Genomic DNA, 13180 nt, shown 5'->3' on the forward strand with positions numbered 1-13180 from the left:
ACAGTTCTACTTCAGTTAGTACCAACAAGATGTAACTGTGCAAGTATTACATCATTCATCTAGGAGTTTTTTGTTTATTTTCAGGATACTATGAATTTACTCAGAATTTCTTCATTTCTTTCAGAACAATGGGGACACAAAGTGAGTGCATATGTGGATGGGTGTGTGTTCATGTTAGGGAGGTGATTTTGTCTCCTCTCCAGATCCACTGTACATGTGCCCCTATTTTAGGCTATTGTTCATTGTCCCATTGCACCCTATATTTAATAATAATAATAATAATAATAATAATAATAGCATATATTAAGCACTTACTATGTGCAAAGCACTGTTCTAAGTGCTGGGGAGGTTAAAAGGTGATCAGGTTGTCCCACGGGGGGCTCACAGTCTTAATCCCCATTTTTTACAGATGAGATAACTGAGGCACAGAGAAGTTAAGTGACTTGCCCAAAGTCACACAGCTGACAATTGGCAGAGCTGGGATTTGAACCCATGACCTCTGACTCCAAAGCCTATGCTCTTTCCACTGAGCCATGCTGCTTCTCTATATTTCCCCCTTCTCCAACCCTCCTCTCTTTCCTGCCCAAACCCACACCCCATTCATTCATTCAATCATTTATTGAGCACTAAAAATAACAGACACATTCCCTACCCACAAGGAGTTTACAGTCTAGAGGGCAAGACAGACATTATTAAAAAAAAATTACAGATATGTACATAAATGCTGTGGCGCTGGAAGTGGGGGGGATGAATAAAGGAAGCATGTCAGGAGGATGCAGAAGGGAGTGGGAGAAGAGGAAAGGGAAGCTTAATCAAGGAAGGCCTCCTGAAGGAAATGTACCTTTAATAAGGCTTTGACGTAGGGGAGATTAACTGTCGGTTGGATATGATGAGGAAGGATGTTCCAGGTCAGAGGGAAGATGTGGGTGAGGGTTCAGAGGTGAGGTAGAGGAGATCAAGGTACAGTGAGAAGGTTAGCATTAGAGGAGCAAAGTGTGAGGGCTGGCTAGGAGAGAAATGAGGTGAGATAAGAGGGGACAAGGTGATTGAACACCTGAACCCTGTGGATAGCCTGTGGATTTTTCCATGGATCTCCTGCTCTTGAATAACCTATTTTGCACTCCTAAAGCAGATAATTAAAAGCCCATCACCTCCAAGTGGCTTCCCTGACCAGGCCCTCATTTCCACTTCTCCCACTCCCTTGTACATCATCCTTGTACATGGATTTGTACCCTTTATTTACCTCTCTGTTAGCCGCACAACACTTATGTACATACTCATGATTTATTTATATTAATATCTGTCTCCCCCTCTAGACTGGAAGCTCACTGTGGGTGGAAACGTGTCTACTCACTTTGTTATACTGCGGTCTCCCAAGCACTTAGTGCAGTGCTCTGCACACAGTAAACACTCAATAAATAGGATTGACTAATTTCACTCCCCCCCCTCCATCCCCTCTGCCTTACCTCCTTCCCTTCCCACAGCACCAGTATATATGTTTGTACATATTTATTACTCTATTTATTGATTTATTTTACTTGTACATATTTATTCTATTTATTTTATTCTGTTAATATGTTTTGTTTTGTTCTCTGTCTCCCCCTTCTAGACTGTGAGCCCACTGTTGGGTAGGGACCGTCTCTGTATGTTGCCAACTTGTACTTCCCAAGCACTTAGTACAGTGCTCTGCACACAGTAAGCGCTCAATAAATACGATTGAATGAATTAATTGATTGGGTGCTATGAATTAATGGGAAGGGTTCATGAAGAAGGTCAATACCCTTGCTTTCCCTCTTGCTTCCTCTGTTCGTACTTAGTTCAACTCAAGCTCTCTCCTCCTTTTGACTGCAAGCCACCACAGCTCAGGAAGCTTCTCTTTGTTTCTTGTGTACTCTAAGCTGGTACAGTGCTTGGCAGGCAATAGATGCTCCATAAATACCACTGTATAAATACCTTAAATATCATAGAGAAGCAGTCTGGCCCTAGTGGATAGAGCAAAGGCGTGGGAGTCAAAAAGAGATGAGTTCTAATCCTGGCTCCGCTACTTGTCAGCTGTGGGACCATAGGTATGCTGGATGAGAACACCGAGAGCAGCCACGGTGGAACAGCAGAAATGGACGAGCCATCAGAAGCCTCAGTGATTACCTCGTCTATGCTGGAAAAGGAGGAACAGCTGGAAGCAGCTGGACTGGAGAAAGAGCGAAAGATGTTGGAATAGGCTCGCATGTCTTGGGATAGAGATTCGGGTGAAATGCGCTACAAGAGACTTCAGCATTTGCTTGAAAAAAGCAACATCTACTCAAAGTTTTCGCTGACCAAAATGGAACAGCAGCAACTGGAGGAACAGAAAAAGAAAGAGAAATTGGAGCGGAAGAAGGAAAGTTTGAAAGTTTCAAAGGGGAAAAAAATCTAACCGATGCAAATGAAGAGAAGCCTGCTGTGAGAAAGAAAAGAGGAAGAGAAGAGGACAAATATAACATTTCAAAAGTTATGTTGAAAGAGGACATTTTGCCAGTGGCTAAACATAGGAAAAAGGAGAATCAGGATGAAAGCTCCTCATCAAACAAATTCTGTGCAGAAGATCTTCAGAAAAATAGTGATTCAAACAGCAAAATTAAAGATAGATTATCTCAAGCTGTATGCCACAGTGCAAGATATTTCCTGGATCCAGTATGGAAATGTAATGGCCAGCCAGTACCTTTTCAACAACCAAAGCACTTTACAGGAGGAATAATGTTTTGGTATCAGGTGGAAAGCATGGAGTGGCTGATGATGCTTTGGGGAAGTGGTATCAATGGCATTTTGCCAATGAAGTGGGGTTAGGAAAGACAGTCCAGTGCATTGCAACAATCACCCTGATGGTAGAGAGATAAGTGCCTGGCCCATTCCTTGAAAGCGGTCCCCTGTCTACACTCCCTAATTGATGTCAGAATTCCAGTGATTTACCCCAGAGATTCCAATATTTATTGTATCATGGAAATCAGCAAGAGTGTCACAAACTGGTACAAAAGATTCATAAGCGAAACTGGTCAGTGCAAATACATCCTGTGGTCATTACATCATCTGAAATATCCATGAGAGACAGAAGTGCTCTTCAGCACTGCTATTGGAAATACTTGATTGTAGATGAAGGACGCAAGATCCAGAACATGAATTGTCATCTTATCCAGGAGCTAAAACGATTTAATAATGACAATAAACTTCTCTTGACTGGTACTCCTTTACAAAACAACTTAGGAGAGTTATGGTCACTACTTAACTTCCTGCTGCCAGTTGTGTCTGATGAGTTGAAGATATTTGAGTCTTGGATATTGTGGCGAAAGAAAGAGAACAGAACATCTTATACATGCTTCACCCAATTCTAACTCCTTTCTTACTGAGAAGCCTAAAATCTGATGTTGCTCTGGAGGTTCCTCCGACATAAGAAGTAGTGGTGTATGCACCTCTTTCCAAGAAGCAGGAAACATTCTACAACTTACCATTGAAAAAATGTTTGGATCTACTGAGAAAGAAACAATTGAACTGAGTCCTACAGGAAAACCAAAGCGCCCGAGTAGAAAAGTGATCATTTACCGAGAAGTAGAAAGTGATAACTCCGATGAGTTGGAAAACTTAAGTGCAACAAGAGGTAGAATGAGAGCGGCCCCTTGTAGAAATCAGTGGTCCAGTGGATTCAGAAGTTAACCTACGTTAAAAAACATTATGATGCTACTTCGTAAGTGTTGTAACCACGCATATCTCATTGAGTATCCTTTAGATCCTGCCACTCAAAAGTTTCAGGTCGATGAAGAATCAATGACAAATTCAGAAAAATTCTTAATTTTAGACCACATGCTACCAGAACTCAAAAAGCGGGGTCACAAGGTGTTGTTCTTTTCACAATGATGATGATGTTGGACATTTTAATGGATTACTGCTATCTAAGGAGTTTGAGCTTTAACGGGTTAGATGACTCCCTGCCTTATGCTGCAAGAGAAGAAAATATGAACACGTTCAGCACAGACCCTGTTTTCATATTTTTAGTTAGTACATGAGCTGGCGAACTTGGTATAAATTTAACTGCGGCAGACACCGTAATCCTATACGATAGTGCTTGGAACCCCCAGTCTGATCTCCAGGCGTCATAGGCGTCATCCCCCTTCTAGACTGTGAGCCCGCTGTTGGGTAAGGACCATCTCTATGTGTTGCCAACTCGTACTTCCCAAGCACTTAGTACAGTGCTCTGCACACAGTAAGCGCTCAATAAATACAATTGAATGAATGAAATGATTGGTCAGACAAAACCAGTTGTTGTGTACTGCCTTTTGACAGCCAACACCATTATCAGAAAATTGTGGAGAAAACTGGAAAAATGGATTATTCATAAAAATCCATTCAAGGGTGGGAAATCAGGATTGAACCACTCAAAATGTTGTTTGGCTCCGAAAGAACTAATTGAGTTACTTAAAACTCGGGACTATGAAAGAGAAGTTAAAGGATCAAGAGAGAAGGTGACTATTGATACAGATCTAGAGACTGTGAGCCCACTCTTTTAGACTGTGAGCCCACTGTTGGGTAGGGACTGTCTCTATATGTTGCCAATTTGTACTTCCCAAGCACTTAGTACAGTGCTCTGCACATAGTAAGCGCTCAATAAATACGACTGATGATGATGAAGTGATCTAATTGATCAAATGAAAACCTCCGTACCAATTAAAGAGAAGACGAGGATTTTCAAGGTCTTGGAAAACTCTGAGGATTCAAGTGCAGAGTGAATGTCAAGAGCCAAAAGTGACGTGAGATAGGAAATGTGAAATCACCTTGGGAGGAAAAGTGTTATATTTGGGCTGGATCATGGGTGCCCTGGAAAGTTGTAGTGAGCCATTTCCCAAAATACCTTGACGCTACTGATGCCTGTCCACTTGTTTTGTTGTCTGTCTCCCCCCTTCTAGACTGTGAGCCCATTGGGTAGGGATTGTCTCTAATGCCGAACTGTACTTCCCAAGCGCTTAGTACAGTGCTCTGCACATAGTAAGCGCTCAATAAATACGATTGATTGATTGATTGATTGATTCTCTGGGACTCAGTTACCTCCTCTGCAAAATGGGGATTGAGACTGTGAGCCCCAAACAATAATAATAATGATAATAATAATGGTATTTATTAAGGTCTCACTATATGCCAGGCATTGTTCTAGCCCAAATGGGACAGGGACTGTGTCCAACCTGATTAGGTCGTATCTACCCCAGTGCTTAGAGCAGTATTTGAGACATAGTAAGCACTTAACAAATACCACCATCATCATCACCATTGTTTGACCAACGTAGTCAAACTTTGAAAATGAGAGGATATACCCACAAAATGGATGATCGCAAAAAACTGGACAATTCCACTTTCAAAATATCAGGTAAGAATACAAAGGGAATGCTTTGGCTATTTAGAGAATAACAAGCAAAATGGCATCCCAACTTTGTTCACTTACATTTCAGAAAAAAATAGAAATGTAGAGCTTGAAATAATCTTTAAAATGGCAGCTGTACTTTAAAGCCTGTTTTAGATTCATTCATTCAATCGTATTTATTGGGTGTTTACTGTGTGCAGAGCACTGTACTAAGTGCTTGGGAAGTACAAGTAGGCAACATATAGAGACAGTCCCTACCCAACATTGGGCTCATAGTCTAGAAGGGGGAGACAGACAACAAAACATGTAGACAGGTGTCAAAATCGTCAGAACAAATAGAATTAAAGCTATATGCACATCATTAACAAAATAACGAATAGTAAATATGTACGAGATACATAGAGTAATAAATCTTTACAAATATATACAAGTGCTGTGAGGAGGGGAAGGAGGTAGGGCGGGAGGTGGGGAAGAGGAGAGGAAAAGGGGGCTCAGTCTGGGAAGGCCTCCTGGAGGAGGTGAGCTCCCAGTAGGGCTTTGAAGGGAGGAAGAGAGCCAGCGTGGCGGATGTGCGGAGGGAGGGCATTCCAGGCCAGGGGAAGGACGTGGGCCGGGGGTCGACGGCGGGACAGGCGAGAATGAGGCTGGTTCTCATATTCATACCCGGGTAGGAATATGATAGATAACAGCATAGATAACAGCAGATAACAGCATAATTAATTAAAACCACCATATATAACATTACATCGTAATAATAATTTTTTTATATTTGATTGTGCTGCCTATACTCCAAGTGCTGTTCTATGTTCTCTGACGGTGGGGACCGTCTCTTGCATTCTTCACTATGCTCCCAAACACTTAATACGGCAAATTGCATATAATAGGAGATCAGTAACTGCTGTTATTGATGATGATGATAGAAGACTATTACCCAGACCTAAAGCAAAATCTTCAGTCAATCATATTTATTGAGTGCTTACTAAGTAAAGAGCTCTAAGTGCTTAATCAATGGATTAACTGATTCATCAAGTGCTCAATGAAATTTTTTTAAGGAATAAATGATGGCCAAAGGGCAAAAGAGTTAGCAATCATGATCTCCAACCTCAATAAACTTACAGTGTAACAGCAGACAGACACTTAAATTACATGAGGGAAGTAATGAAGTATATGCTTTATAGCTTGTATCTTCGAAAATAAGAGCAATTGGCCTTCTCTCACGTTTTGACTAGAAGGTTCTTAATTCTTCCATCATAGCAGGTAGCCGTTGGAGCTTAACTAAGAGTATACCATGGTATTAACCCAATCAAACTCCTCAGTCAGACTTGTTTGTTGATGTGAAATAACATAGCCCATTTATCCCTAAAAGTCATTGTCCATTCAGAACGTTTCCCAAAAAATGTTTCAAAAGTGAAGATTCAATATTGCCAGAAAGACATTGTTTTATTGTCGAAACACTTGCCTGAAGAGAAATTAGGTGTTTTCTGGTGCAGATGTTACTGAATAGGACTCACTTCTCAACCTAATGCAGCTTCTGTAGTCGTCAGACTTAGACCCAAGAGGGAATTTAGGTTTAAGGAAAATCTACTCCAAAGTTAAGTAGGCATTCTTTCCAAATGGCAAGTATAGAAGTGTCAAGCATAAAATACTTCTTACAACCTAAAGTCCAGCTCTCCTTTCATTTAGAAAGGCAAGGATGTGCAATCAGAAAGTAAACATGGTTGCTTACCTTCAGCACCAGGGTGTCTGAGGGCTAAAGCCCCTGAGAACTATTAATTGACTTGTCTTGACAATGATGCCTTGATTTGTTGACTCCATTACTTACCTGCTATCCATTGTTACTGTTCTCCATATCTGTCTGTCTCAATTTATATCATGAGCCTCAGGAGGTACCTTGACTGTCCCTTATCTGATATGGCAATTATCCCAGTGCTTAGCACAGCCCTGGGCACATAGTAAGTGCATAATAAATACTATCATTAACATCAGCCTTGCAATAAGATTGAGATTTGATCAGGCTAGATGGGGCTTTGACCAATCAATTCTGTCATAACTCCAGTCTTGTAATAAGATTGATATTTGGCTGAACTGTTTCCAAAATTGGACTGAGGTTTCTGAGAGAACACTTAATGGAAGGATGAGGGAAGCTGAGGAGTGAAAGGGCCCTAACTTCCTCTCCACTCCTCCCTACCTGATGGCAAGTAGCTGAGAGGTAGAATGGCTAACTGGAGGCCAAGGAACTTTCATGAGCTACTCAGAGTCCCCAGTTAGCTCCATGTGGGCAGAGAATGTCACTTCTTTATTTTTAACTTACTAAATGCTGAGTACAGTGCATTGCACCTAAAGAACAACACGGTTTAGTGGACAGAGCATAGGCTTGGGAGTCAGAGGTCGTGGGTTCTAATCCCTGCTCCACCATTTCTCAGCTGTGTGACTTTGTGGAAGTCACTTCACTACCCTGTACCTCAGTTACCTCTTTTGTAAAATGAGGATTAAGACTGTGAGCCCCAAGTGGGACAACCTGATTACCTTGTATCTACCCCAGAACTTAAACAGTGCTTGGCACAGAGTAAGTGCTTAACAAATGCCATTATAAGAACGCTCGATAACTACTCCTGATCCTACTCCTGCTAGTAATGCTATTTTTCCTTCTCCTCTTTTTCCTCCTTCTACCACTATTACTCCTCCTCCTTCTCCTTTTCTTCCTCCTCCTCTCTAGAATGTATGTTTGTTGTGGGCGCGGAATGTGCCTATAGTTATATGGTACTCTCCCAAGGATTTAGTACAGTGCTCTGCACCCAGTAAGTGCTCAATAAATGTGACTGACTGACTGATTGACTCATTCATTCACTCAATCATATTTATTAAGCACTACTGCCGTCCTTCCACACACCCGCCAAGCTAGCTCTCTTCCTCCCTTCAAAGCCCAACTAAGAGCTCACCTCCTCCAGGAGGCCTTCCCAGACTGAGCCCCCATTTTCCTCTCCTCCTCCCCACCCCCGCACCTTACCTCCTTCCCCTCCCCATAGCACCTGTATATATATTTGTACAGATTTATTCCTCTATTTATTTTACTTGTACATATTTACCATTTATTTTGTTAATGATGTGCATATAGTTTTAATTCTATTTGTTCTGATGATTTTGACACCTGTCTACATGTTTTGTTTTGTTGTCTGTTTCCCCCTTCTAGACTGTGAGCCAGTTGTTGGGTAGGGACCATCTCTCTATGTTGCCAACTTGAACTTCCCAAGCGCTTAGTACAGTGCTCTGCACACAGTAAGTGCTCAATAAACATGATTGAATGAATGAATGAATGCAGAACACTCTATTAAGTGCTTGGAAAGTACAATTCAGCAACAGAGAGAGACAGTCCCTACCCAACAACAGGCTCACAGTCTAGAAGGGGGAAGACGGACAACAAAACAAAGCAAGTAAACTGGTATTAACAGGCATCAGAACTACTACTACTACTACTATTACCAATCCTACTAATCCTACTAGGTGGACTGTATCTGCCCACACAGATTTTTCCAGTTTTCCTGGCTGGTATAATCCTGTTATAGATTGTCCTACACTTTCAGCTACACAGCGTGATTTTATGTATTCAGCCAAGAGCTAAATACAGTGTTCTGCACACAATAAGCACTCAATCAATATGACTGATTGATAGGAAAGAGCACAGTCCTGGGAGTCAAAGGACTTGGATTCTAAACCCTGCTTCTCTCCTTGCTTCCTGGGTGACTGTAGGCAAGACACTTACCTTCTCTGTATCTCAGTTTCTCTGGATGTAAAGTGGAGATTCAATACTTATTCTTGCTTGTAAACCTCTGTGAGACAGGGATTTTGTCTCATCTTACTATGTTATATCCACCCCACTGCTTGGTACATAGAAAGTGTTTAACAAGTGCTTGTGGAAGTCACTTCACTACCCTGTACCTCAGTTACCTCATTTGTAAAATGGGGATTAAGACTGTGAGCCCCAAGTGGGACAACCTGATTACCTTGTATCTGAGCACTGCCCAGCACTGAATTTAGTGAAGTTCAAAACAGGGGTATTGGGGCTGTTATTCTCCCTCTGAGAGGTCTTCATTCCAACTTAAATGGAACCTGAGGCATTTAGCCCTTGGCTTTGCAAGGCAAAAACAGGTTGTCAATTTTACACTAGAAAATTAAACAAAGTTTTGGAACAGTTGATAAACTCAGCCTAACAGCAGAGGGGTTGAGCCTGGGGGAGGGACATTAGTGGAAAGAAGAGCATTGTATGAGAAGTGCTCTGAGAGCAGTTTTCCCATAGCACATGGCTCAGGATCCTGGATCTGATTCTTCTACAATCTATGCTGAGCTCAGCACTGTGATTAGCATCACGGTTGGCACAGAGTAAGTGCAATATACTGTTAACAAATGCCCTGCCAAAACAGATATGTTGCGGGCGTGGGGGGATTGTGATATCTCTGAACTAGCCTTTCCCTTAAAGTTTGCACTGGATAGCCCAGGGACCCAATGCCAGGAAGTGGCACAAATGGCAGATAAGCCTCCATTCTCTCAGTGTTATGCACAATGTCCTTTCAGTTCACATAAAACTGTGCTCTGTACCCAATAGGTGTCCAGTCCAGCATTCCACATTTAGTAAATGAGTAATGAATACTACCAATCGATTGATTCCATCAAGCCCTTGTGGGTAGGGAATATGTCCACCAACTGTTACAATGAACACTTCCAAGAGCTTAGTACAGTGTTCTGCACACAGTAAGTGCTCAATATAATCCACTGATTGATTGACTGATTGAGCTTCAGGCTGGTGAAGCCGCATCTCTGGCAATTATTGCTAGTCTGCCCGCAGTCTAGAGCGGGGCATTGCCGAAGATAAAGAAGATCCCTGTGTCTCACATTGACCTTGGACTGGGGAAAAATCATCTTCCCTGAGGTCATAAAATGGAGTCCAGGATCCAGGAAACAGAACTCTGACTAGGAGTTTCACATCAAGCACAACTTCACAGAGGATTATTGAAGAGAGAAAGGGGCCCTATTCTCTCACTTACTCTGAACCTCTGACAACCCAGGATCTACAGGATCAGATTAAACACAATGCATCATTGATAAAATCAACAATAAGGTTGTCAAGCAGCTTCAGTGTTAATACTGGTTCCTTGTGGATTTTCCCGCTTGGTCTCTGCGTGAGCTATTTAGAAGGAAAAAGATGAAAAATGCCTATGAAAACAAGAAAGAAAGAGTAGAACCTTGAAGGAATTTAATAAATCAAGACAATCTGTATTTTATACCACATCCTAGAGTTCTTCATCCATTGAAACCCAGGGTCTGATGGGCATAACATGTACACCGGAGTTACTTAAGGAGACAATTTGCTTCTAAGGAGGTGGAGCAGAGAGGGGGATTGTAGTGCAGGGGTGGACCGTTCAAAGAGGCCCAGAGCTGAGAAGACACTTGAAGCAGAGAGTTGGAACCAGTTATTTAGTGATCTAAGAAATCCAAAAACAATGCAGAAACCATCGAATCCAGAATCTCTGCCTCAGAAAGACTCCTAAGAAGAAGCTGAAGCGTAGCCTGCAAACAACTCAAGGGAATTGGTAAACCTCTCTGGTTTCAGATAGCTCACTCACTGGTCATTCCAAAGTCCAAATATCTAATTAGAGAACCACTGATTTCCATGTTGCCAGATGAGTAAGCGATGGCCCAAATGGCATCTATTAAAAAAATTCATTTCAGGGTCACAAATTTTCACGAAGGTTTACAATTGCAGAGTTTCATTCTCTAAATATATTTGAAATGATCCACAGTTAAAAGTGTGCATGGATGATGCTAAAAGCATTGAATAAGAAAGCTTGCCTGTATCAGAGTGCCTATTATCTCGATAAATGCCTCATTAGTATTCATATTCAGCCTCACCTCTGATTTTTAATTTACGCATTTAATAATAACTGATTTATAAATGAATAATGCCTTTGAAAGTCATTCTTCTAGTGTTTACAAGGAAGAACAATGTCCTTGGGGTTGTCTTTTCTCTCGATTTTTGGTTGAACAAGTTTCTGCCTTGAAAAGCAAATGCAAATTCTTAATTTTCAGTTCAGCTACTGCTTAGGAGGCAGCAGGGCCTGGGGGGAAAAGCAAAGATAGGGAGTCAGGTGGTATAGGCTATATCTTGCTTGTTGTGTGACCTTGGGCAAGTCCCAACCTGTCTGAGCCTCAGTTTCATCACCTGCAAAGTGGAGATAAGATTCCTGCTCTCCACCCACTTAGATTTTGAGCCCTATTTGGCACAGAGATTGTGTATGATTTAATTATCTTGTTACCATCCTGATATTTTGCACAATCCTTTAGTACTTAGCAACAGCTTAATAAAGGTCATCATTACTATTTTCAGAATTATTATAAATACCAGCTCTGCCATCCCACCCCCTCTCCAATTTGGTGAATTTGCAAGAGCAAGAAAAACCCTGCAACTTCAGGCTTCCAGTGTGAGCATGTTCTCTCAATAAATCAATCATATTTATTGAGTGCTTACTCTGTGCAAAGCATTTTACTAGGTGCGTGGGACAGTGCAATATAACAGAGTTGGTAGATAGGTTTCCAGCCCACAAGGAGCTTTCAGTCTAGAGGGGGAGACAGTGGTTAAAAAAAAATTACGTATATGCACACAAATGGATGTGTGGCTCGGGGTGGGATGAATAAAGCATACAAATCCAAATGCAAGGGTGATGCAGAAGGGAGAGGGAGTAGGGAAAGTAAGGATTTACTCAGGGAAGAACTTTTGAAGGAGATGTGATTTGAATAAACTTTTATCAGTCACCTCTCTGGTGCATCAGCCTCCTTTCTGATCTCCCATCCTCCTGTCTCTCCCTACTTCAATCTATACTTCACTCTGCTGCCCAGATTACCTTTGTGCAGAAACGCTCTGGGCATGTCACTCCCCTCCTCAAAAACCTCCAGTGGCTGCCTGTCAACCTACGAATCAAGCAAAAACTTCTCACTCTTGGCTTCAAGGCTGTCCATCACCTCGCCCCCTCCTACCTCACCTCCCTTCTCTCCTTCTACAGCCCACCCCACACCCTCCACTCCTCTGCCACTAACCTCCTCACTGTTCCTCATTCTCGCCTATCCCGCCGTCGACCCCCAGCCCACGTCTTCCCCCTGGCCTGGAATGCCCTCCCTCTGCACATCAGCCAAGCTAGCTCTCTTCCTCCCTTCAAAGCTCTACTGAGAGCTCATGTCCTCCAGGAGGCCTTCCCACACGGAGCTCCCTTTTTCCTCTCCTCTTCCCCATCCCCCCGCCCTACCTCCTTCCCCTCCCCACAGCACTTGTACATATTTGAACAGATTTATTTCTCTATTCATTTTACTTGTACACATTTACTATTCTATTTATTTTGTTAATGATGTGCATATAGCTTTAATTCTATTTGTTCTGAAGATTTTGACACCTGTCTACATGTTTTGTTTTGTTGTCTGTCTCCCCCTTCTAGACTGTGAGCCCACTGTTGGGTAGGGCCGTCTCTATACATTACCAACCTGTACTTCCCAAGCGCTAAGTACAGTGCTCTGCACACTTACTGTGAATGAATGAATGAATGAATGTTAGATCACAGTAACCTCTCCTGGTTCTCCTCTTATCTCTCTGGCCATACATTCTCAGTCTCCTTTGCGGGGCCCTCCTCCCCATCCCATCCCCTTACTGTAGGGGTTCTTCAGAGGTCAGTTCTTGGTTCCCTTCTGTTCTCTGTCTACACTCACTCCCCTGATGAACTCATTCACTCCCACGGCTTCACCTATCATCTCTATGCAGAT

The 13180-nt window shown here is 42.2% G+C and overlaps 1 pseudogene; it reads left to right on the plus strand.

Annotated features, from left to right (window-relative positions):
- The first annotated feature begins 2098 nt into the window (after positions 1 to 2098).
- LOC119928681 lies at positions 2099 to 4754 on the plus strand (annotated as a pseudogene).
- Positions 4755 to 13180: the final 8426 nt, after the last annotated feature.

Source organism: Tachyglossus aculeatus, chromosome 5 (assembly GCF_015852505.1).
Source record: "Tachyglossus aculeatus isolate mTacAcu1 chromosome 5, mTacAcu1.pri, whole genome shotgun sequence".
Taxonomy (NCBI): domain Eukaryota; kingdom Metazoa; phylum Chordata; class Mammalia; order Monotremata; family Tachyglossidae; genus Tachyglossus; species Tachyglossus aculeatus.